Source organism: Dermacentor albipictus, chromosome 4 (assembly GCF_038994185.2).
Source record: "Dermacentor albipictus isolate Rhodes 1998 colony chromosome 4, USDA_Dalb.pri_finalv2, whole genome shotgun sequence".
Classification (NCBI taxonomy): Eukaryota; Metazoa; Arthropoda; class Arachnida; order Ixodida; family Ixodidae; genus Dermacentor; species Dermacentor albipictus.
The window spans coordinates 26,642,236-26,669,688 of record NC_091824.1 but is presented as its reverse complement, the minus strand read 5'-3'; the positions used below and the strand labels follow the sequence as shown (position 1 = coordinate 26,669,688).

Sequence of the window (27,453 nt, the reverse complement as noted above, 5' to 3'; positions counted from 1 at the left end):
ACTGCCTTTAGAGAAATTTTTGTTAAGTTAACTTGATTCATGCTGTGTTTTTTTATATTGATTGTATCTTTTATTTTGAAGGTATCATGTTTCTTAAGTTGCTGAAGTTGATTTGTGCAGAAGAATATTTTGTTATATGCAGTGTACAAACCCACTCCTGTGATAGCCCAATTGGGCTGCAGTTTGTGAAAATAAAAATAAATAAATGAATAAGTGATTAATCAGCTGATAGGGAATGAGCAAAAACAGGGCAACAGCTATATTGTCCTACTTCTCCATGCATTTCCCCCAAGGCATTGCACATCACCACCCTTAATTGCTCGACTAATTAAGATTCTTGACACAGCTAGCATACTGTTTCATGAGTCAGTTGAGTGTGAACCTACCTGTTCGTGAATTATTGAAGGTTCACCTTCGTTTCTTAGTTTACAAATTACTTTTAATTCGTTTATTTTTGCATTACGAGTACAGTGCGCTACCATGCATGTATTTTGTACACTTTTGCAGTAAGCAGGTGTGAAACCATGAAATATATTCTTGTAGTGCCCTGTGGTTCTGGGTCCTTTCGGGTCCTCTTACTACCGGTACCACTAGCTGTTACCACCAGTGGTGCGGCCGTTATGTCGATACCGCTGAAGTGCTTTATTGAGCGATATGTGTGAACGTGACACGCGCGGCTTGCCCGTAAATCCGTGCGCGTGCGGCGTCAACAGAAACACGCCGCTTTTCTTTTTCTGGCGAAAATGGGGCACAACATCGAATAAACGAAGCTTTTCACAACACGCTTACAAACGGACAAACACGAAAGAATCACCAACCTGACTCATCATTGACATGTCTAATTGACCAACGATTTGGCGGCTGTCCATTGTATTTGTTAGGTTGTTAATTATGCTGTTTTTCACTGGTAACCCAAGCGAGACTGTACTAGTAATCATGCAAGCCGTTCGTTTTCTTGCATTTCGTGACTCGTCCGGCTCCTTTTGCCGACGAGAAGCAGCCTAATATTCGCTCCATCCCCAGCAGCAATACTCTAGAGAACGAAATATTGTCCCTCTATTGAAACCCCATTCAACCAGGTTCAGTGCCCTCAATATTGAGCCACAATATGTAAGGAATATCGTTTAAAGGCCGCAGGCCAGCTGACAATGGACATAAATCGGAGGGGCCAAAGAAACTAGACTAAAACATTGTTTGCCGTGAGTATTTTCTAAACAGCATGTGCCTTATATCTTAAATAAATAAATAAATAAATACAAAGATATCTAGACTGAAATAAATAAATATAAAGAAATCTAGATGGACATATGTTAGAACTTTGTTTCGTTCCGTCCATATTTAAGCTCTTCTAGGTGGCGCCACAACAGCTCATCGAAATGCACCCGGCGCGAATTCGAATCCACGGCGAGATTTGAGCGCGGGAAGCTGCTGTGTGCCGGTATGCCGGGGTAGGCTAGACAGCTCAAAATTTTCTGTTTGTACTTACGAGGCAGCAGTATTTGACAGAAAATAATAATACTTTGATGCTCTTCTCACGCCTACAAGCGAGGGCAGCGTGATTAACAACACAGCGTAATGCGCAACGGTGAACGCCAACGAACTCCACCACCAACCTGGACGAAGCATTTTGGTAAGCTTATATTTTATTTCTTGTTTGCAAAGTTTGTCATAGGCAAACAATTTTTTTCTTTATTTCTAAAAGGATCACATTTGACTTCGCTATCGTGAGTCTCGCGTCGTGAACAACGCCTTCTGCGATATCCAGAGCGTATTCATGTGCTCAGTGCGTATGCATGATGTAAGACGATACTACTGATATGGAATAAGCAGAACTGTGTAACCTCTATATCGTACACGGGGGAAAAGACGCGAAGATAATATGTCAGTTAAATAAAAACGACACGTCTCGTTTTTACTCGTCCTTTTGTTTTATATACTGTATATTTTGTTAATGTATCGTCATATGATTTACCAGCCATGGCCGGACTTGGTGCTCTCGTTCTCGCGTGCAAATGTCCCGGTTTGCTGAGGGGGCACTGTGAGCAGCGCCAGACCTTACGCCAGACAGGGCGCGATTCCCCCGGTTATTGAGTCCCTGGCCAAAAACTTATTTCTGGTATAGGAAAAATTTTCACAGCTCTTCACTATACCCACCGTGGTTGCTTATAGTGGCTGTGGTGCTGGGCTGCTAAGCGCGAGGTCGTAAGATCGAATCCCGGCCACGGCGGCCGCATTTTGATGGGGGCGGAATGCGGAAACACCCGTGTACTTTGATTTAGGTGCACGTTAAAGAACCCGAGGTGGTCAAAATTATTTCGGAGTCCCCCCACTATGGCGTGCCTCATAATCAGATCGTGGTTTTAAAAGGTAAAACTCCATGATTTATTTTTTTTACATCCGCACTATGTGTCTTGATATGGTCTCCCTTGTTTAAGCGTGTTGGTACAAGCCTTTACCTTAGTTTTAGCTTTAAGATTTGATCATATTCTCTCGGTACGTAATGCATTTATATACAACAACCGCGGATAGAAGCTGCGACTGTTTGAGATCGTAGCGCCTTTCCTCTAAGTTGTAGTGATTAGATGTCATTGGAGATGACTAAGGTTGGAAATGCTTTTTTTCATCCTTCACATTCTAGAATACAAATTTATACTAGGGTAATTAAAACTTGCAAAATGCAGTGTGAAACTTAATACTAAACTTTATTTATTCAAAGAAAATAAACGATATTTTCAATATCCCTCTATAATATCATCATCATGCACTGTGGACACTGAACCGGTTCGAAGGCACAAATTGACTGAATGGATTCTTGTCTTGCTTTAGCATAACTCAGTTTGAGCATGAAAGAAAATGTACAGGTGACAGGAGGATGAGTGCTAAATTTCAACTGGTGTTATTCCATGACCCTACTGCACATTATATGCGCCACTCATAGCACACATGAGAAAAAGATTGAAACAACAACCTTACTAGAAGCATATGGCTGCAGTTCATTGAAAATGTGCCGACGAACTTAGAAAGTAAAGTTCCTTGTCTGATAAAGATAGGAGGGTGTACTCACGCACATCCTAATGTATTTGGCAATGACATTAGCCTCAATAATCTCGCGCATCACTTGAGTGCGACTGCATCCTATGATGACACATTCTTAAAAAAAAACTAGTTTGCATCCACAAGTCTTGCAATGCATGGCAAGGGACCTACTTCAATAACTTTTATGAAGGTTGTAACTATGCTTGCCCAAGCAATCATTGATACCCCTTCCCGTCTGTCTAATGTAGATGCCTTGCACGACAAGGGAAACTTGTATACCACAGCTCAAGTGCAATCAGCATGCCCGTTCATGTCTTTTTTCCAACCAGTGTGTCAAAAGTTGTGTAAAATACCGGCAAACATGCAATGACCAGTACGTCACTTGACATTTATTCTGCGATACTCTGCTATCTCAACTGCAGGTTGCCAAGAATTAAAAATTACCAGAGGACACTACTCGAATGGTGTTGATGGACACCTTGATGAGTGTTCATGGCAGCCACTGCAAATATTTCTCGTTCAGTGTGCACGAACATGTTCCATTAGCTAAATTTTTAAATTTACCTAATCGATGAGAAGCGAAAAAGTTTTGTATGGTGGTTACAAATGGCCGGTAACAGCATTTAAAACAGCCTAGGATTTGTGAAGACTTCCTTTAACGAGAAAAAGCCTGTGAAATAACTAAAAGGTGAAAATAAACTGTCCTGACCATGACAACGCTTCAGCGCACCAAATATTGCATCAAGCTCTCCGCAAACTTTGCCAAATAGGGGCACTGGGAATGAGCAGCTGCAGTTTTTTCTCGACATGTCAGTAGTTTTTGGCGTGCAAGTACAGTCCCTACCAAACACAAAGTAGCGCAATCATGGTAACCGTTCACTTTGTGAACCTTTACAAGACTGCGCCCCAGGTTTGCACATTGGTAATATATGCAGTATGCTGATGGCAATGTTTCCGTCTGAGACCACTTACATTACTGATGCGGGGCGCATTGTCACGTGAATTACTAAAGAAAAATTTGCGTGTTTTGTATTTTTTTTTGTCGGAAAAAAGAAAGACCACATTTGACCTAGGTCGTTGTAACACTGTTATCGGTCATTTCTCGGCGTATTCCACAATCTTTGCATTGGCACCGTGTTGGATAAGTAAGAAAATAAACATTCGTTACAATTACATATTAACTGCTTGTTCACCACGAAAAAAAAGAAACTTCAGTAGCACTAACATAAGTCTATCAAAATAGAGGGGGCGATGTTCACGGAAAGCACTCATTTATTTTTTTCTTGGCCACAGTTAGTTGTCACATCCAGTATGTAATTTAATGGTGGTTTTCGAGAAACATGTACAGGTTTCCTTCTTAGCTTCATGCTAAAGTAGGGTGGGTGAAAATTTTTCCTGTCATGAATTTTACTTGCCTTGCAGGCTTCCGCAGAACTGATCTGCCATAATCAAATAGTGCTCTGTAAAGTAAACTAAGCAACACCTTTTCTTCATATGCCTGTATTTCACTCATTGACCTTTACCAAGCTACTCATGTAAACATGTATTTACTGCTCCAAAACGGGCAATTCATGCTCCAGTGTGTCAAATTTGCTGCTCTCAGAGCTGCTCCAAAACTTCTTTGACTGCTTCCATCCCTGCATGAGTGGCCCATATAATGTTTAACGAAATTATGACTGGAATCCCAGAAACTTCAACATGTTAGCATCCGTCTGCCAAAGTGCCTGCATCTCAACATTTTGGTTAGAACTGATCACTTTATTTGCTGCAGGACTGAAGCTGCCTCGATATCTACAATACATTGGATACTACGTGCAGGATAATGAATGGCTACCTGAACGATGCTTGAAGCGGCAAGCTCTACAGTATCACTTATGCTCCTTTCCATGGGTTGGCAAGAGGAACCGTGGCACACAGCTCCACAGGCACCTGTGCTCTTCACTACCTTCGGAGAAGATGCATTGGTATGCTGTACATATATTTGAGTGTGGGTTCCAGCTGCATCTCTTGCACTGTCATTTGATGTGCAGGCAGAGGAGTTGCCTATTGGGCGCAAGTGTTGGTTAAAGATACAAAAAGGAAGGTGCTTCTTTGAACACTGATGACGCTGCCCTCCACTTATTTCTTTTCATTTTCTTGTTACCTTATTTTTGCTGGTTATATAAAGGTCGCAGGCAATTAAACCAAGAAAAGCATTCGTGTAATTAGCTGTGGTTAAAATTGAAATGTAGAAAATATTGAAAGAAAGTAATGAAAGCAGACAAAAAGACCTTGTCTCTGGTGGTGACTGAACCCAGAACCTTTGCAGTACACACGTGATGCGCTACCAATTGTGCTGACTTGGGTATTTATGTGTGGTATACGTGGCCCTGGGAGTGTTAGCCAGCGCCATTTAGAGCCGTGGTGGGCAGATGTGGAACATCCTTTTTTGCATGATGGTGTCGTGTAACACCTGAACTGAAGTGAGCAGGCATGTGGTTAATAAACCCATGCATGCTACCTTGAGGCATCAAGGCTATGAGGTTTCAGACCCCCGCAAGAATGAATGATAAGGAAAATGGGTTTCATTTTTTTAAAATCACGTCCATATAAAGCCAACAGGCTTTTCTTTGATAAAGGTGATTATTCTGCCATTTCACAGGAATTGTTCGCTCATTTATCTGTTTTTGATTATCTTTGTGAGAATTCTGATGTTGTACAAATGTAGTCTCTTTTTAAAACAAGTTACAGAACTGACGGAAAAGTATGTACCGAGTGTCCATTCAGTTGGGCTGAAAAACTAAGAAACCATGGGTGAAGCCTAGTATCCTGAGGTTAATAAGGAAAAGAAGAGTATATAACGCATTCAAAAGAACACAAAGCAGTTATCAGTTTAAGAAGCAGGTCAAAGTAACTAATGAATATAAAACTAAAGTTCACATTGGAAAGGGTCCGTATTCAATCGGCTTAATGATAATATGAAAACAAATCCAAAGCTTTTTTGGAAATACGTAAGAGGATGCGGATCTGACTCAACGGGAGTAAATGAAATTGTTCACCATCATAAGGTCCTATCCGATGATAGAGCTAAGGTAGCTTGCTTTAATGATTTTTTTATTCTGCATTGCTTGCCCAAAACAACCTTTGGAAAATTTCATGTGAGAGCTGAGCCATGATGCAACCTGTCGAATTCAGTGTTGGTGCTATCGAATCATTGTTACAAAGTATAGATGAAACTAATGCCCCCAGCCCAGATGGTATTTCTCCCCACATATTGTAGTGCTGTACCTGGCCAATCGCATCTTACCTCTACCTAATGTACACTAGATCTCTTTCTACTGGAGTGCTGCCGGATGATTGGAAAATGGCACATGTAGTTACGGTTCATAAGGGTGGTCCAAAAAAATATGTAAACAATTATAGGCCTATCTCTTTAACATCCATATCCTGTAAAATATTAGAGCATATTTTGTACAAAGAAATAATGTTACATTTATTACAACATAGAATATTAATTGACAATCAACATGGTTTTCGCAAGGGACTGTCCTGTACAACACAGCGAATTGAATTCTATCGCGACTCAGTGGCTCAGGTGGATGAGAACGGGCAAAGTCATTGTGTCTTAGATTTTCGAAAGGCGATTGTCATGGTTTGTCACTCATTGCTCCTTCAAAAACTTCATGAGGCAAATGTTAAGGAGTGTGTAACTGGATTGCCAATTACTTGTCGCAGCATCGGCAATGCATAATACTGAACGGCGGTGCTACTTCTCCTTGTGTCGAGGTCACATCGAGAGTTCCTCAGGGGTCTTTTTTTAGGGCCGCTTTTGTTCTTAGTTTTTATTAACAATATTCCTGCCGGGATATCTTGGCGTTTACGCTGGTTTGCCGACGACTGTATAGTGTATAAAAAAATAAAAAATAAACAGGACTTCATCGATGTGCAGGTTGATCTTACTAACATTCTCTTATGGTGTGAGAAGTGGAAAATCCAACTAAATAAAAAAAAATGTGTTCATCTGTTTTTCACGAAAAAAATAAAATTATAGAAACGCGTTATTTTTTTAACACTGATATTATTGACCAGCAATATATGTATAAATATTTGGGTGTGATGTTTTCAAGTGATTGTTCTTGGAACGCACATGTGAGTAATGTAGTTGCAAATGCTGCCAGAGCGCTAAATTTTATTCAGCGAAATTTGAAATCTTCAACTTTTGCCCTAAAGAATACTGCTTATATTTCATTCGTTCATCTGATCTTGGAGTATGCGTGTTGTGTTTGGGACCCTCATCAGAAAACCTTGATCGACCAAATCGAGAGAATACAAAACAAAGCGGGAAGGTTCGTTCGTGGGTGATACAAGCGGGAGGAGAGCTGCACTGCAATGAAAAGTGAGCTCGGATGGGAAGCGCTCTCGTCTCGCCCATGGAAACTGCGACTAAAATTGCTATTTAGCATATATAATAACAAAACCGGAAATAATAGAGACACCTATTTTAAACCACCGCACCATGTATCTAAGAGAACAGATCATGACTTTAAAATTCGAGAATACCAAACTAGAACGGACCTTTATGCTGTCATTTTTTTGCCCAAACTACAACAGAGTGGAATCGATTATCTTGTGACCAAGTGTGCTGTGCGAATGAAGATGTGTTTTTTTCGAAGTTGTAACCCCCCTGCTTGCACGCCCCCGGGCAGTGCGGGATAAATAATAAAGGCACTGAAGCCAAGAAAAGCATAGGGGTAACTAGCTGTGGTTGAAACTGAATAGTTGAATTCGCTCTGCGGCCATCTATCAAATTTCACTGCAATGCATTATCGTAACTCAATGGGCAGCCCATTTAAAAATTATAATTCAGAAGACTGCCAGAATTTCAACAAATGATCAGTTAGCAAGAATGAGAGTGCACGCCTTTCTAATATTCTGTGTATTTATGGCTCTTATTCGTAACTTTTCTGCTGTGTTATATCAGTGTTTTAATTCGGACCAAGACTGTGCTATAATGTAGCAAAGAGGTTACGGTCTAGTGGCATAAATGTGCATGTTAATGAGAGGGCAAATCATCTCGACATTGTTAACTGAGAGTTGTTTAAACTTGAGCAGCCTTCCGAAGTATATTTCTTTTGAAGTTGCTGCTCATTGAGTTACCCTGGTACACTGTGTCGTGTGAGCTACTGCAATGAGATGGTGCTTCGTACACGGTCATGTAAGATGCAGAACAATGCCTCGGGGAGAGTGGACCAGACTGTGTAAGCAGAGCCGGCATGTAGCCGTACGTGTTTTGCATATGCGACCTAGTAAAGTCCCCAGTTAGCACTTATGTTTTGTCAATTATGTATGCTCGTCATCCGGCCACGACATGGAGGCAGCGGTGGGATACTCGACAACGCTGTGAGAAGTGCACCACGCAAGTAGAAGTCTACACATGCAGCGCAGTGCAGTGAATACGAAACTTTGCTACCCATGGCTTCGCCTACAGTTTCCACAGCCCAGCACCCAGCTTCGCTCAACTCGTTCATCATCGAACTGCCGGAAAAACTTGATTTTTGGCGACCCGAGGAGTGGAAACAGTGGTTCATGAGATGGGAGTGCTATAGAGCCATCTCCAGACTAAAGAAGCAATACGGCGAGACGCAGGTGAACACACTCATTATGCCATGGGTCGTGAAGCAGAAGACGTCCTAGCCTTGCTCAGGCGCTGTGATGCTGAGAAATTCGACTACAACACAGTAATGCAAGTGTTCATAAAAAATTTACTGCCACGGATGAACGTGTTATACGAGTGTGCAAAGTTCAACAGCCGGAAGCAAGACGCGCATGAGACAGCCGATATGTTCATCACTGAACTCTTCAGAATAGCTGAAGCCTCTGAGTACAGTGCCCTGAAAGAGGAACTGACCTGTGATAGACTCGTGGTCGGTCCTACAGACGCACAGGTAAGTGAGAAGCTGCAACATAACGCCGAGCTTACTCTGGAAGCCGCTGTCAATGCTGCTCACAACATGGTGACAATCAAACAGCAGCAAAAGGACCTACGGCCACAGCTACAGTAACTTGAAGCTGTCGACACCATGCACAGCTTCTCAAAGAGCAAAGGAAAGTCAAATAATTATCGAAAAAACCAGTGTGACCAAAGTGCACAGACATGCAAGTGGTACGGTTCAACAGAACACCTATGGTTAACCATCACACACTATGTGCCCAGCGAATGGCAAAACATGCAGTGCCTGCAGTAAAAAGGAACACTGCTGCCGTATGCTTTTCTGCTTCCAAAAAGCAGAACAAAAAGCACATACCAAGCTGTTTTGGAAGAGGTTTACTTGGACAATTAACTGACCAACAGGATCCTGGGCCATGGAAAATCAATGTGATGGTCAATGGCTTGCCAGTGAAGTTCAAGGTAAACACTGGTGCAAATGTAACTGTAATGCCAACAAGCCTCTACGACGAACAAGTCATGGGCAACATGAAGCAAGCAAATGAACAGCTGCTCGGACCCAACTGGACCAAAATAGCAACGGTTAGGCTTCACTGTGACCCTGTGCTGAAATGGCTGGTTGTGTCAAGAAGAAATTTATGTAATAGACTAGCTGCATGACGCACTTTTTGACGTCCCGCAATCAAGTCCTTCAATGTCCTCCAAGTCTCCTAAAAGTAGCAGAGTCAGCAGGCAAGGTCAGTGACTCAGCCAACACTTTATGCCGCTACCTCTACCTGGCTACAGACCGATTACAAAATATCCCTACTCCTTGATGCCAAGCAGTGTGCTATTATGTACTCGAGGCGAGTACCTCTGCCCATGTTGCCGAGTGTCCAATGTGAGTTGGAGAGAATGGAAAGTCTGGGTATCATCATAAAGGTCAAAGAGACCACAGAGTGGCGTGCACCTATGGTAGTTGCGAAAAATAAAGGAGGCAAGCTTCAAATCTGCAGTGACTTTGGAAGGTTGAAATAGAACGTTCTGTGAGAACGAGTCTTAGTGCCCACCGTCGATGATTGCCTGGCCAAACTCGCCGGAGCTGCCTGGTTTAGCAAAATTGACGCAAGGGCCGGTTATTGGTTACTGGTTACCTGTGTCCTAGAGGTACAACACTTTCCTGACGCCAATTGGCCATTTAAGTTCCTCCGATTGCCCTTCGGAATTTCCACAGCAACTGAATTTTTCTACAGGGAAATGCTAAGACCGCTAGAAGGCCTGCACGGCCAAGCCTGTCTGCAAGACTACATAATAGTGTTTGACCGCACGAAGGCAGAACATGATGCATGACTGCACAAAGTACTTCAGCGCCTGCAAGAAGCTGGCATCACCCTAAACACAGGAGAGTGTGTACTACACCAGCAGTAAAAAAATCGGGCCCCTTCGTTAACCCCCTTCTTCATTACATAATGCGGTTCTCGAATCTGGCGACATTGGTGCCTTCAGGTAGCATGTGTGGGTTTATTGACCAGTTGCCTTCCCCCAAAAAGATCGTATACTCGTGATGCCTGCGGCAGAAAGGATGCTCTACATCCCCCGCCAAGGTTTGTGAGTCATGGCATTGGCTAACAATCCCAGGGTTAGTTCTAGTAGTAACATAAATATCCCAGAAAATGGATGGGAAGACGGTGCCATGGTAGCTCAATCGGTAGAACATCACACGCGTAATATGAAGATGTGGAATCGTTCCCGAACTGCGGGAAGTTGTTTCTTCATCCACTTTCAATTTCATTAATTTATAATTTTTTATTTCAATTAGTAAATACAAGTAATTTCCTCTGTGTTGTCCTTGGTATCTTTGTTTGTAGGTGTCTTATGATATGATTAATAAAAATCGGGCCCCTTGGTTAACCTGCTTTCTTCTCGTTCATAACATAACAAGGGTCCTCGAATCCGGCAACATTGAAACCTTCAGTTGGCATGTGGGGCTTTACTGACCACTTGCCTTCACCCAAAAAGATCACGTAATTGTGACGCCTGCAGCAGAAAGGATGTTCCACATCCATCGCCAAGGTTTGTGAGCAGTGGTGCTGGCTAACACTCCTAGGCTTAGTTGTAGTAGTAACACATAAATACCCCAGGAAGTGGATGAGAAGACGGCGCTGCTGTAGCTCAATTGGTAGAGCACCGCACGCAAAATGCGAAGGTTGTGGAATCGTTCCCCACCTGCGACAAGCTGTTTTTTCGTCCACTTTCAATTCCATTAATTTATAATTTATTTCATTGAGTAAGTATAAGTGATTACCCGTGTTGTCCTTGGTGTCTTCGTTGGCTTCTTATGATATGATTACTAAACATCGGGCCCCTTGGTTAACCCCCTTTCTTCTCATTCGCCAGCAGTCTGTGGAATTCCTTGTACACATTGTATTGGCAAACGGTATCACTGCTGACCCTGAAAAGGTCAATGTGCTGTCAGGTAGCAGAACCAACAGACGAAGGATGTAGAAGTGTGTTCCTTCTTGGGATGGCCCGCCACCTGGTCTGTTTTTTCCAAGGCTCTCACAGCTCACAAAACCATTACATGATCTGCTTCACAGTGATGCTTAATCCATCAAAAGCCATTGACGACGATACCGGTGCTCACCCAGTACAACCGTTAGTCTTCTCACTGTGTCTGCATATGCATCATCCTACAGTCTTGGGGCAGTCCTACAAGAGACAGAAGATCGTAGGCTTGTAGTTGACTGTGCCTCAAGGTCCCTCTCTGACATAGAGACATAATATGCTTGTATAGAGAAAGAAGCACTGGCAGTTACATGGGCCTGCAAGCATTTCCGCTGCTACCTGGTAAGTCTGCAGTTTCATGTAGAAAGAGACCATAAGCCGCTAGTGCTTCTGCTGTCATCAAACTGCCTGGGTGAACCGAGTCCACATCTGCAGCGGGTCCGAATGAGACTGCTGGATTACCCCATTTCCCACATATTTGGCAAGGAAATATGCCCTGCTGACGTGCTCTCAAGAAAACTGCAGAAAGAAACAGGCAGTAGCAGCCCAGGGACCATCAGCGAGGCCATCATAGAACACGAAATTCTTACAATGGAACTGCCGTCTGCCTCCCAAGACTTGCTAGAGAGGATAAAGGCCATGCAAATGAATGATCCCGTTTTAGCAAGGATCAGGGGCTACTGTACGTCATGGCCCAAACAAGTTGCTGCCGCCAGAAGTGCAGAGGTACGCAGAATTTATCCATGAACTGACACTGGTGGATGAAATTTTACTCAAAGGCAGTTACGTTATCATCCCACTGAATATGCAAAGTGATGTGCTTTAGCGCTTGCATACTGGTCGTCAGGTTCTTGGAAGATGTAAGGCTTGAGCCACTCAGTCAGTCTGGTGGCCAGATATTAACCAACACATCCAGAGTTATGTGTCAAAACGTCCTGTCTGTCAATAGCACTGTAAACCAGACACAGCCTGTGATACACACTCCACTTTCAGAACACCCATGGGAAGTGATTGGAATTGATCTCTTTGAGAATGGAGAGATTACCTCGTAGTGGTGGACTATTACTCGCGCTTCTTTGAACACATGAAGTTGAGGCATACTACCACACAGAACATAACTCAAGCACTGAGCCAGATCTTCGCTCACTTTGAGACACCAGCTATTATATGACAGGACAACGGTCCTTAGTTCGCTTTGGCACAATTCAGCATGTTCGTCAAGCAATGGGAATTATGCGATGTAACCAGTAGCACCTACTTACACCAGAGCAACAGTGCTGCAGAAAGAACTGTACAGATGGCTAAGCAGTTGCTCAAGAAGTCATCCAACATTCAAAAGGCTCTGCTTGCTCATCATGACCTCCAGGCAAAGAAGGGCTCACACTTGCTGAACTCATAGGAAAATGCCTCAGAACCGATGTGCCAGTGGCACCAAGAATGCTGAAGCCACTGGGGAACACTAGGACATTCAAGAAAAAAAATGAAGTATATACGGTCAAGCAGTGCAAGTAATACGAGTGGCAACACAGGACTTTGGAAAAAGACCCTATTCAACCACAGACTGCCGTCCATATCCTGTCCGGTGCTGCAACAGGGACAGTAGTTGGGCCAGCTCACACTTAACGTTCATATGCGGTGAGCACAGCTAGTGGTCTCACTCGATGCACAAGTAAGCATTTGCAGCCATCGCAACCTGGAGCATTCACAAGAAGTGGACGTAAGAGTTCGAAGAGCACGTGAGAAGTAAGAGCTCCAAGTCTGCTCAACTTATGGCTGGGGCCACTCTAAAGCAAGGGAGATGTGTGTGCCACCGCAACAAGATGGCGCTACGTACACCATCATGTGAGATGTGGAACGATGCCTATGGGAGAGCGGCCCAGACCATGCGAGCAAAGCCAGCATGTAGCCTTGCATGCGTTGCATATGTAACCTATTATACAGTTGTCACTTAAAAAAAAGTGTTGTATGCTCGTCACTTGATCACGACACATAGCTTCCGACAATAGCGGAAGGTGCATTGTCCAAAATTTCTAGATATGCTTGTGCCACTTCATCCTTCAATACATATGAGAACAGAAATCTTTTAAAATAAAAATCGATGCGACATAAAATGAGCAAAAATCCGTATAAGCCAGTTTGTTGTGTAGAGTAGTGGATGTCAAATAAGGAAAAAAAAAGGCAGACTGTAAATGGAAGGGATTGACAAGGCGAGGTTTTGAGTTGTGGTAGAAGGGGAGAGGAAAGGGGCTACTCATGTTGGGTTCTTTCAGGAGTTGAGATAAAAACCAGAAACACAAAAGAATTTACATGCAGTGGTAGGCACTGCCAATCCAGTGTGCCATGTTTTCTAAGAAAGCAGGACCTATTCATATAATCTCTGGAAGTTCATAAAAGAGGGGGGAGGGATGAAGGATTGCAAAGAAGGGAACAGGGTCAAACAAATTGAGGTGAAGCAACCTGTGTAAACCGAAAGCAAAAAAACATTCATACACATACTTGTGAGAAATAGAAAAAAAATAAGAAAATGAATAATTACACAGTCACTCCCACTCTTTGATATTAAGAGCTTATGATATCAGTTGTGCATTCGTGTTTCTACTCCCAAAAATATATTTCAAGTGAGGGATGACAAGTGCATGTGTTACAATGCTCACCTACATTGGTCTTCCTTTGTTTTTATATTCTGCAAATGTTCTCTTGCCCTTTCATCAGTGCAGCGTCCAATTTTGCTTGTGTAGAGCTTACCAGAAGTAAGAGGTTATTTGATAAACCATTCAAGTGGCACAATTCATGAACGGTGTTGCATGCCTTTTGTTAAAAACAGCTGTATTTTTACACTCAAGCATGGGAACAAAGCTTAGATGGCTTCTTCGAAACCAGCGACACAAATGGTGCCCCATATTTGTCATCAAACTTCTTCAGTCAGTGCAACTGCTGTGCTCTGAGGCAGAGCCTCTGGCTGCTTCAAACTGCGCGCTTTTGTCTTTTGCTGCTTTCAACTCCTGAAGTTTTTGCAGTAGGGATTCTGAGATTCCGATGATGAGTGAGGGAGGCGAGCTGCTATGAACCTGCCAACCTGAGCACAAAAGCTATTGCGCATTGTGTGAATACACATTTTTAGAGCCTATTCAAGGCACATTGGGGCAATAGTTGGTTTAACATGGGTGTAGGCTGGTTCATACAGTAGCTAACCATTCTTTGCTCTTGGTTGGTAACTTCGGGAAACATGCTTTAGGGTGACCATCAAATGTTTATCTAAGATATGCAGTGCATTGTCAATGGTTTAATGAAGTTGAGTCTGACGAAGTCTTGTCCGGTTAGGAAGAGTTAAGGGAAAAAACAGAACTGACACTGACCAAGGTGAAAAATTATCTAAAGCACGTGGGAGCTTTGCTAACAATGCTTTCGCCATGCGTGTCTCATGTGTAAAGGTTAGTGCTTTTCCATGCTCGTTAAAAAGATTTCAAATGTAATCTACTGTATTCTCATGTGTCATATTGGAGTTAGGTTGTAAAAGAATTAAGATATCGATGTATCTAAAAACACTTAGAACCATGGCCTTGTCAAATATGTAGTGATGTAATGTCACAAAGCACAGGAGCATTGTGATCATCACACCTCAATACCCCTACTGCAAAAGCTTAAATTCCAAATGCAAAGAAATTTCACTTTTGCTAAATTGGTAATAAATGAGTAGTAAATACTACTGTAGTGATCTTGGCAAAGCTGCGGGGCTGGTAACTGCATAATTTTCTTTTTGGTATTCTTTTAATAGTGTATTAGCAGATGACCCATGAACCTGGTGGTTAGTGGCTATGACGAGAGTCCACATCACCCGCCGTGGTTGCTCAGTGGCTATGGTGTTAGGCTGCTGAGCACAAGGTCGCGGGATCGAATCGCGGCCACGGCGGCCGCATTTCGATGGGGGCGAAATGCGAAAACACCCGTGTACTTAATTTAGGTGCACGTTAAAGAACCCCTGGTGGTCGAAATTTCCGGAGTCCTCCACTACGGCGTGCCTCATAATCAGAAAGTGGTTTTGGCACGTAAAACCCCATAATTTTTTTTTGAGAGTCCACATCGCTTCCAGGTTTTTTATCACACTGCAGGCAGCTGCAGGTGGTCCCTTATCTCGTAGGCCGCACTTAGGAGCCCTGCAATCTGAGTCATGCTTCACTGCCAGTTACTGGTAATTGTGGCATTCATTTCAGTCTCGCTATCAAGAATGCTAGAAGGCTGTTTTGTATTTACACTGTTTGAATCATTTTTTACGCAGCCCTAACTTTTGTTGTAGTTGGGCTTTAAGGGCTTTAAAACAGCAAAAGCCAGCAGTGCACACACTTAAAAGCAGCTGAAGCAGCTGGAAGTACTGCCTCATGAGCACCAAGTGACGCACTCACTGCAGAAGGTTGCCTGCAAGCATGGGCTCTGAGTTGTGCTGTTTGATGTTGCGCTGCTAAGCCTGAGGGTGAATGATCAAATTGTAGGTGTGTCAGCTGCATTTTGATAGGTGTTAAATGCATGTGTGCTGTGCATTCATTGTATGCACAGTAGAGTAACCAAGGCGGTCAAAATGAATCCAGATTCCCTCGTACTTCATGCCTCATAATCATATTGTGGTTTTGGCGCATAAAACTACAGAATTTGGTTCAATTTATTAGTTGGTGCTCTTTGATTTTCCAGTTTAATTTTCTTGCTTAGAAAAGCTCTGTTCTTGCTACAAATGATCAATTTATTATAATGAAAGGCTAACCTTCAATCTAACTTAACTCATTATTTTCCTTTAGTGTCCCTTTACCGTGCATTAAAAGCATGGAACACTAATACTTTTGCATTAATTTTTATTTGACTCGTGCTCAACAGCTAGATGGCATAGAAGCTGAGCTACTACTGTGGGCTTCAAGTTGATAGGTTGCCATATAAAAGCTTGTCTTCTTTTAGAGATAAAAACACCTGAGCCTAGTTTTCTGTCTTTAGATAGACTACTGAGAAAGGCAAACATCGCTTGCATGATAGATAAGTGATTAGTTAATTGTGCTCAGTTTTTGCCCCCACCCCAAAAAAGGAAAGTGAACATAATTGTATATTTTAGTTGCAGAACTTGAAACTAGGAAGCGAAATGCACTTAACCATTTCCCTACTGAGCAAGGCTTGTCATTTAAATTTGTGCCTGTACAACTAAGGCTGCACTGGGTCTATCAGAAGTAAAACCATAAAGTTCTGCTTTGCTGTTCATAGGGTTGGCTCCACTACGCACTTCTTTTTAATGCATGATGATACCACAGGGCAGTATGTTTCTATACTGGCAGCCAACTTTTCAAAATGTCATCATCTTGTAGAAGCTCTAATTGAGAACTCCCGGAGTCAACCTCACAAAACAAAAAATGCAAATCCCTAGCTACTCACGTCATGGCTTAGAAATAAAAATTAAATTCAAGGGTTTTGTATCCCATAACTACAATTTGATCTTAAGACATGCTGTAGTGTGGGACTTCAGATTAATTTTGACCATCTGGGGTTCCTTAACATGTACCCAATGCACGGTACACAGGTATTTTTGCACTTCGCCCCCATTAAAATGTGGCGGCACTGTGGCTGGGATTCAAGCCCTTGGGCTTAGTAGCACCGCACCATAGCCACTATGCCCCCACAGTGGGTATGTTATGGCTGGTCACTTGCCAGTTCTCTATGTGCATTCTGCTAACTGCTAAAAGTCAAAAGCCAACAAGGAGACACTTTGTGTGCTAAAAACATCCCTCAGGTGATCGGAAGAGATGCTCTTGAAGGGAAATCAAGACATGGTGTAAATACTGCTGCATGGCACTGTGCAATATTCATTGCTTTGGTCTTCAGAACAGTCAAAGCCAAGTTACACGGGCATTCATCAGTTATAGTATTGCTGTTTTGGAGCAAAGAACACATCTTTTCAGCTAAACTATTTCCTTCGCTTCTAGTAACCCACCTGAACCAGCAGAAGTGTGCTATATGCGACAAAGATAAAATATATAAAAGATACAAAGAACTTTTATGTCCCTGTTATATAGCTCACATTGTATTACCAGCATCGTTTGGGCTAATAACATTACAGTGGACAACATATATTATGGCAGAGCTTCTGCTTAAGCTACTAAGTCAGACATACTAGTAGACATATAGCGCGCAGAAATGGGCACAAAGAAACACATTGAAATTGCTCGCACCAAGTACCACCCGATTTTATTCTTGGAGGGAGTGCAATTATAGACACATTCACTCTTTTTGGGATAGTGATGAGTCTGACTGGTCCGGTGATTTCATTTTACCTACTCAGTGCCATGTACAAGCGGCAATGTTTTCATCAGCTTGGTGTGAATGATGTCAATTTCTGAACAAAATAATATCTGAGGGTGCAGTGAGCAGAAATTGGGCAGAAGTTGGTTTCCATGGGTTTTAAAAATGACCGTGCAAAGTGAGGTGGCTGCAGTGACAAAGGTTGCCTGTCCAGTGCAAGAATTCCATATCATATCAAAATGTCATGTATTTGTTCATCTGAAGTAAAGAATAGAAGCTGGAAAGCTAAAAACTCATGTTTGAAGCTTCAACTTAATACTAATGATTGGGAGCAATATTTGGGCCCCTAGCGACCTGTTTAGAAAAAAACACTTTTTTTGCTTACTACTCTGCGGTTTACTTATCGTGCCGCACCTGCAATAACATATAAGAAGCCAACAAACACTTGCACCAAGAACAACATAGGGGAGCTTACTTCAGGTTAAATGAAATAACGAAACAATAAATTAATAGAAATGAAAGTGGATGAAAAGACAACTTGCCGCAGGTGAGGAACGATTCCACAACCTTCGCATGTCGCGTGCGATTCTCTACCAATAGAGCTACCGTGGCGCCGTTTCCCGTCCACTTTCTTGGGTATTTATGTTTCCTTGTAGAACCCTGCGAGTGTTATCCAGCGCCACGACTCACAGACCATGGCGGTGGACGTGAAACACACTTTCTGCCGCAGGCGTCACGAGAACGTGATCTTTTTTGGATGAAGGCAAACGGTCAAGAAACCCACACATACTACTTGATGGCATCAATGTTGCCGGATTTGAGACCCTCGTTATGTAATAAATGAGGAGAAAGGGGGTTAACTGGGGGCCCAATCTTTATTAGTCATATCATAAGAAGCCAACAAACACTGACACCAAGGACAACATATGGGGAATTACTTGAGCTTAATAAATGAAATAACGAAAGGCTAAATTAATGGAAATGAAAGTGGATGAAAAAACAACTTGCCGCAACTTATGGGATCGTTCCCTACCTGCGGCAAGTTGTTTTTTCATCCACTTTCATTTCGATTGATTTATCGCATCGTTACTTCATTTATTAAGCTCAAGTAATTTCCCCTATGTTGTCCTTGGTGTCAGTGTTTGTTGGCTTATGATATGACTAAACAAAATTGGGCCCCGCAATTAACCCCCTTTCTTCTCATTTATTTCTTCTCTATTGGTAGAGAATCGCACGCGAAATGCAAAGGTTGTGGGATCGTTCCCCACTTTCGGCAAGTTGTTTTTTTATCCACTTTCATTTCCATTAATTAATCATTTTGTTATTTCATTTATTAAGCTCAAGTAATTTCTCCTATGTTGTCCTTGGTGTTAGTGCTTGTTGCCTTTTTATGATATGACTAATAAAAATCGGGGCCCTCGGTTAACCCCCTATCTTCCTGGAAGAACATGTTTCATGGAGGATAAAAAAAAGTACGCTTGACTTTCTTCCAAAATATGTGCTTCATGTAGACTGTTTCTGCATCCTTGTCTGTTTGCAACCTAAAAACATGAAAGTCAGCTAATAAAAGACAGCAGAAAGTTGTAAACAAACTGCGAATATTGCAGTAAGGAAACTCTTCACAAAGAATAGCTCATAAAAATAGTTTGGAAATTTCGCTGGTTTTCTGAAAATAAAATTGGCATGAAAAAGGTTAATCTTGTATGGGGTACTAAGAAAAGTAGCGAAACAAATTACCGTATTTATTCGAATCTAGGCCGATAGTTATTTTTTTTTCAAATAATCATATTCCTAACTCTAGGGTCGGGTTAGATTCAAGGATTTAAAGAAAAAAAAACACTTCAGTTTTTCATTGAAACTGCTAAATATGGTACACAGCTAGCGCCATCTAGAAAAGTCAGTCTCGCAGCCGCTACTAGCCATGCCAGTAGCCAGCCGTACACAAGCGAGGTTGCCATTTTGACCTGTGTTGTGTCGGCCGTATCAGTGTGCGGCGTGGTGTTATTGCTATGGCACCAAGCAGGTGACACTACAGTGCCGCTTTCAAGCGAAAAGTTGTGATAGCTGCAGAGGCATCGTCAAACCTTCAAGCCGAGCGGGACTTCGGCGTCGACGAGAAAAACGTCCGTCATTGGAGGGGACGACAGCAGCTCTTTGTGTGCGCCGGTACGAGGATGGCTTTTAGCGGACCAAAGAAAGGCCATTACCACGAAGTGGAGACAGTTTTGGCCAACTTTGTCTGGACACAGAGGCAGCTGCCCTTCCAGTGACAACAGAAGTGCTCCATGCGAAAGCTAGGGGGCTTTCGAGGGAGCGAGGCCTAATGCCAAAGGATTTCAAAGCTAGCCGGAGCTAGCTTCAGAAATTCATGAAGCGCTTTGGCTTCAGCCTCCGACGTCGCACTTCAATCACCCAGAAGCTGCCAAGCGATTTCGAAGAAAAGCTGATAGCTTTCCGGTGCTACGTGCTGCGAAAGAGAGAAGTGGCAGGCCACAACCTTCGGCAAATCGGCAACGCCCACCAGGCGGCTGTGTATTTTGATATGCCAGTGGCATACACAGTGAATGAAAAGGGTGCCAAGGAGGTGAAGGTGTGCTCTGCAGGCTACGTCAAGCAGTGTGCAACTGTGATGCTGTGCTGCACAGCTGATGGACATAAACTCCCTCCTTATATGATATTTAAAAGGAAGACCATGCCTGCTCAAGAAACTTTCCCAAGAAATGTCATTGTGCAGGTAAATAAGAATGGATGACGGGTGCGATTGTGGAAGAGTGGGTTAAGATTGTGTGGCGATGGCGTCCAGGAGCCCTTTTGACAAAGAACTCGCTCCTTGTTGTCGACTCCTACCGTTGGCACTTGACCGACAATGTGAAGGCTGCACTCGCACAAGCGAACACGGACCTTGCTGTCATACGGGGCAGCATGATGGGCCAGTTGCAGCCACTTGATGTCTGCATCAACAAACCTTTCAAGGATCGTCTGCTGAAATATTACACGGACTGGTGGACTGACGAAGACCACATGCTAATGGAAACGGCCACATCAAACGTGCATCGCTATCGCAGCTGGTGGGCTGGGTAGCTCAGCCTGGAACGACATCCCAGGCACATTGATCGTGCACGCCTTTAAAAAGTGCAGCATATCTAATGCACTGACGGTACCGAAGATAGTGCACTGTTTGAAGGTGACAGGGGCAAGGGACACAGCGAAAAGTCTAGCAGTGACGACAACGTTCAATGAGCTCTGCACGTTCAGATTCAATAAACGCTGTTTGCATTTTGTGAATGCTGTCCTCGCTTTTTTTGTTCAGCCTACATTCGAGGTAGTATATTTTTTTGTTGGCTTCGAACTTTAGGGGGTCGGCTAGAATTGGGGTCGGCCTAGATTCGAGTAAATATGGTAGTCGCCTAACGCAATGTGTGTAATGAATCTAGGGTAAATGCTTTACAAAAAGTTACATGTTTTTGATGAGAGAGAGAGAGAGAGAGTAAAACATCTTTATTAATAATATTTGAATGGCAAGAGCAGTGTGGGAGGACTGCCCTCGCCATTCAAATATTATTCATAAAGATGTTTTACTCTCTCTCTCTCTCGTCAAAAACATGTAATTTTTTATAAAGCATTTACCCTCGATTCATTACACATTGCGTTAGGTGACTACCGTATTTACTCGAATCTGACAAGAGATGGTGATTATTTTTTGACACATGTCGATCTTTGCTAATGTAGAAAACCTCAATCACGTCCTTCTCAGCTCTGTCAGGGCTCTTTGCAACTAACCTTATGTGCTGGCTGGAAGATAGGGAAACACCCATGGCTCATATGTGCAGCCAGATGGCTACTGTAGTTATTCTTCATGCAAGTTCTGGGTTCACCAACTCTCTCATTGAAACACTGATAATGGTTATGGTTAGTAATACTCGTTTCCATCCAAGAGCAAAATCAGCTTGTAGTTGGTGCTGGTCCGGTTGATAGGTCTTTCTCCTTGTTTTTTCATGCTATCATACTTTTAAGAATAAATAATCTTGCATACTATTGCTGAAAGCTGGGAGAGTTGGTTATTGGCATTAGGAAACAGTTACTTGACGATAAGATGAAGCACATGAAATGCACAAGATGTGCATTGCACATGAACTTGTTTTAGTATATGAGTGCGATTATATGCATGCATGAAAGGCTCACATTTGCAGCAAGAGTTGACTATACGCGACATATAAGATACATCACTCATTCTATTCTGCGTGTACCATACATCTTTTTCAAGTAATCAATTTTTCTATTCGAGATTTCAATAACAGGTGTGCTGTTGCATTTATCGGTTTGTCTGGAAAGGCCCTTATATATCACTGTACACTTTTAGCCTTACATCTTCTGAGTATTTTGTGCTGTTGTATTTTGCCATGTATTGACATCTTTTACAATGTCCTGCAAGTTTTTCAGACCTTGCTAACCTGCGCAGAATGCTCAACTTGTCTTTGGGGCACCTTTGAGTGCATTTAATGCCTTCAGCGGAAAGTGTTACGCAGGATAAACCAGTATTTGTGTTAATGGCAGGCTGCAGGAGCATCGTGCACAGATGTAGATGGTAACAGTATGTGGATATCTCGCAAAACATTGCAAAAGATGCCAAACTGTGCCAAAATTTGACTGTACACATGCACTTTGCAAATATAAGGCAGGGAAGTGCAGATTTGCATACTAGGCCTTTTCCATCCAAGAAACCAATAACTGTATTAACAAACCTTCTACAGGGGTCTTGAATAAAGAAATTGGTTACTTGAACAATATGATGTATGACATGGGTGCATCATGAATCACAGTTTATATGTCGTGTATTGTGAAATTTCCTGCAAATGTGTCGTTTTTATTTATGTAGTCATTGTTTAGTGAGGTCATTTCATTTCCCGCACCCATTCTCTGCACATCATGTTGGTATTTTGTTTTGTCTTAGAACTGTAATTATGTTTCATAAAACCTTACATTGCTAAAATTTGACTTTGTGTGGTCTTTTCATCCACGTTCTTGTTTTTGTCATTTCCCTTATGATGTAAGCATTTTTCTGGAACACTTGCAGTATTTCGTCATGCTCCTGCGTTTAGAAGCCAGATGTCTGTCTCTGAGTAGCCCAAACCACTTGAAGCATGCAAATCTGATGCATCCTCAATGGAACTCCATAGTGAACGTATTGCTAAAATATTTTTCAGGGGATGAAGCACTTCTGTAACTGCCGAGTTTTGCAGCAATAAAGAAGCAGAATGCTTGCATCTGTGTAATCTGTATTTAACTTTCTTTGTATCGTCTTTTATCTGACTGTCTGTCAGCATGGTAACATTGCATATTGTCTTCTTTCTTAGCATTCATAGGTTCCAAATTGCTCCTATGTTTTTGTCCTCACATTTTCTGCAATATCCTTCACCAGAAGGACAACTACCAGTTCACCTAATTTACCACTTTTACAGGCAACCAATTACCCATAATAGTAGTGTAATGCCCATTGCTTAAAAGCTCCTAAACAATTTTGCACATCTGAAAGTTTCTTGAATACATGCACGCAGGTGCTGTTTGTAATATGGCTGAATGCTCAAGTGATTGGTTTTTCAGGCCAATGTGAAGGAAAAACCCCAGTACCTGTGTCGCTTTATGATGGTGACCTGTATTTATTACGTTGGTAAACTGTGTGCACTCTGAAGATATGCGCATTACTGCTGGTGTTTTGTATAATCTGTGTATAATAAGACAACACATTGTATTATCAAGAACACATTCATTTTATTAGTTTTTTTAATGTGTTGTCATTTACTTTCATTGTTAGTACTGCTAGGCATCCTAATACCTAATTAAAGAGCTTCTGCAGATATAGAGTTGATTCAAAATTTCAGAAACTTTTAATCATGCAGCTATAGGTTCTTTTAATGATAAGCTCTTTCTTCAATACAAAATAGTGGTTCCTAAATTGGTTATTCGTACCTACAAAACACCCTAGCTGGATGAAAATACTTTTCAGAAACTGCTCGAAGGTCTATTATATTTAATCAAGTCAGATAAGAAGATACTCTTTGCAGATAAATAACATTAATAGTCCATCCCAATTAATGAAACATTCTGGAAAGCCTTGTGGTCATTCATAGAAACACTTGTTTGTAGCTTTGTCAGTGCCGTAATGTTTCAGCCTTAGTCTACAAGATAACGATGCTCACACGATGTGAAATTTTCACAAAGTATTCTGTGTGTGCGTTCTGCAACATAAAAGGAAGAGGTCTGAACACTGGCCAAAATAGTTTAAAATAGTTATTTGCATTTTGGCTCCCCCTGGGAGTCTTGTTCACAAGGCTCCCGTGATGGAGCCAAAACGTAAATAACTATTTTAAGCCATATTGGTCGGTGTCTGGACCTCTTCCTTTTAGTATGCATCATCCCGACCAGACGGGCTTTTGTCATACTCTCGACTTCATCCAGTCTGCAACTGTACAATGCGTTCGTGTTGTCCACTTCTCTGCTCTTGTGTCTGCACACCTCACCTTTTTTTTTGCATAATGAATCCTTAGCAACTAGATCAGCTTTCTGTCCTAAGGTACAATGGGCTGTAATTTTTCCTAAAATCTGAGGTGGCCAAGATACACTTGGCGTGATAGCATTGAATGGCCCAGCACTGTTGAATAATTCGTGATGCTGTGTTTAAATATTCATGTGGTGTCAGTTTGCAATACAATAGTACATAATCTATTTACGTTTGGTTTTTCAGGATGCTCCCTATCATGCACTGCCATCTCAACAGTACCATGGCTTTTTGTGTGGATTCCTTCCATTTTGAATGCCACCACTACTTGCACAGCATCACAGCCTGCCTGCCTTCATCTTGCGGAAGAAGAAAATACAAAATGCCTATTTTTTTAAATGCGTGCATGGCAAGACACCACCTGGCGTCGGGGTGTTAGGGCTTTTTGCAGAGAAAATGTTTGTAATAATGCCTTGTGTGTGCCCTAGTGGCTAAATGTTGGCCTCTTTGCCTGTGTAAAAATTTCACACTTATGGATACTATTAAGGGTTCCTGTATTATTGTTATTACTTACAGTTTCCTGTTCAGGATTCCTGTATTGGAAATTTTTGTTTCATTATAAAACTAAAAATTATAGTTGAATTGCTGCTTTGTGTGATATGCAATATTCAGCCGAAGGTGGTCAGCAGAGGTCGAACAAGCGTTATATCAGGTGGAGAAATTTTTTGGAGCAGGGGACTTCTTCGTTAGGGTAACAACTGTTTTCCTTGGCATTATTTATATAGTTCACTTTTCTCCACTTCATGGATATCCAGCAAAATGACTGAGTGCATAGGGAGGGTGAGGCAAGTTTAAATGCTCAACATGGGGATTTAGTTAGGATAGCAAGGTGTGTAGAAGTAGGGGAGTTTGGGAGGTTGCTGACACCGATTTCTATGAGTGATCTTGTTGTTTGTGTCAATGTCGGTTATATAATGCGAGGCGTCTTCTGAGGCAAGAAACTTTGAAAAAGCTCCTTATAGCTGTGGAAATTCAGTACGTGCCCCCTGGGGCTACCATGGGTGTGTCACTGTGGCCATTGGTTATCACTTGGGGCCACTGGGTAAATGCAGCTCTTCAACGAACTTTTTTGACACAAACTTGTGTATGTACACTGGGTGTGTGCCACTGCATGTGTGCCACTCTTTAATGGACCTCTTTGATGCTGACTTAGGTCATGGGGCATCACAACAAGAACCTACGTAGTGGCATCTGTGTATGCATGTAAGTGAGCTGAAATTGTTTGCTTGGATTTTCTTTCCCTGACGACTAGTCCCCTTGTTGAATTTACTTCAGCCTGAGATATCACCTGTTTGACTACTGTTATCACATTATGCCCCATTTTGCTGTGAACTTGTCATGTTCTTTAGCTGGCAAGCTTGAATTTCAGGTACTGCACAGTGCTAAGGAAATTGATTCAGAGTGGGTGGTACTACCTCGGCTTTTCTTTGCAGCTGCGTGTTACATGAGAGAATAAGTTGTATGTAGATGTCTACTAGAAATAGCATAGGTATTCAAAAGTACTTTCATTATGTTCTAGGTCATTGGTGCTGTCTGGCCTCCTTTGCATCATTTTTTGTAGCGTGCTTACGTGCAAAAACAAATGTGGCCTGTTCTAATGCCTGCAAGGACTGCCCAATAGCTCATGATGTTTTGAGCCACTCAATTTCAGTCTTGGCTGCACTTGTGGATTTTCAACATCACTGAAGCTTGCAATATGCTTGAATTTCCTGCCAAACTGGTTTGCTTGTTTGTATCCAATTTATTGAATTATTTCACTTTCATTATGCTAATAGTCATTGATTGTAATATTATGCTGGCACATTTGATTCTGGAACTGTAATAAATTTCCAGACATTTTATTGCTTTGTCATAATTTTTGCACCTCGTTAGACACAATCTACTAAACACACAAAAAACTCCCTTCAACCTCGTAAAATTCCCAAAAGGTGCATAATAAACTCCCGACCTACCTGTAAAAGCTCTAATAAAGAGCTAAAATGCACTCCCAAAACATCTGTTTAAAACTCCCTTAATAAAACAGCTCCATAAAGCTGTAAAAATTAACTCCCAAACATTCTATTATATATTCCCATAAAAAGCAAAAATTCAACTCTCAAAATTAACCATAATTGCTCCCTTAAGCAAAGCTCCCAAAATATGGGAACAGTTGCTCCCATGTTTACACCTAAGCACTCCTACAAGGAGGCAAAATAATTTCCCAAAGGTCTCCTTCAACACTCCCTTAAGAAGCCAAACGTTTCCGAAAATGTACGTAAGGACTCCCATCGTTTCTCCTATAAATTCCCATAAGCAGCAAAATAAAATACCCATGTCAACTTGTAAGAGCTCCCAAAGCTCCTCATAAAAAGTTCCATAGTGCTGGTGTCCAAAAGAGGAATGAAAAACTCCCAACGTTCCCCATAAAGACTCCTGCAACCGCTCAGGGGTTGGTGTTTAAAGGAGAATTCAAAAACTCCCATAATTCCCCATAAAACCACCAAACACAAGGAGGTGAAAAAAAACTCCGTTCGAAGGGAGGATCTTGTCCTCCCTTAAGGGCTTGAGTTATGCAACGAGGCCAAAACTCCCTAAAAGGGTCAAACCTGTTTACAGTGTATGAATTCATCAGCGCCGTTGAACACCAGATGCTTCCGAGAGGACGTGTTTAAAATCACCAGTTTTCTTCTGCAACTACGCAGTATTCTACCAATTCTGTTTTATCACATCTTCTGTGGCTTTCTTGATGATCTGCGCTGGAATTCTACAGAAGCCATCCGTTGTCCTTGCCTTGAGCTCATTTGACGTCCGTCTCGATCATCCAAACACTATATTTCACATACCCCCAAAGAAAGAAATCGAGTGGAGAGAGGTCAGATGACCTAGTCGGCCAATTTACTGGTCCACGCTTTCCATTCTATTGCGCATGAGAAGTCGCATCCAGCCACTTTTGTGCTCGGCTGCTGCTGTGTGCTGGTGCCACATCTTGCTCATAACGCACATGTGGAAGACGTGGCTGTGGGATTTCACTGAGAAACTCCTCCACCACCCCTTGAAAGATTTCGCCCGCGTAACGCTGTCCAATGAGTGTGTGATCGAAGAGGATTGGACCGATTACAGCAACGGCGTAAATTCCGAACCACACATTGAGCGCCCACTGGTAGTGGCGCCGAGTGTACCCAGTATGGTTTGGAGTCGCTCC

At 42.3% G+C, this 27,453-nt stretch overlaps 1 long non-coding RNA gene across 1 annotated transcript; it reads left to right on the top strand.

Moving 5' to 3' along the window:
- Positions 1 to 1,553: 1,553 nt before the first annotated feature.
- On the top strand, positions 1,554 to 24,533 carry LOC135905271 (uncharacterized). The gene is made up of 3 exons (XR_011514244.1): positions 1,554 to 1,630; positions 4,808 to 5,000; positions 24,459 to 24,533. It is a non-coding gene; the product is annotated as an uncharacterized lncRNA (long non-coding RNA).
- Positions 24,534 to 27,453: the final 2,920 nt, after the last annotated feature.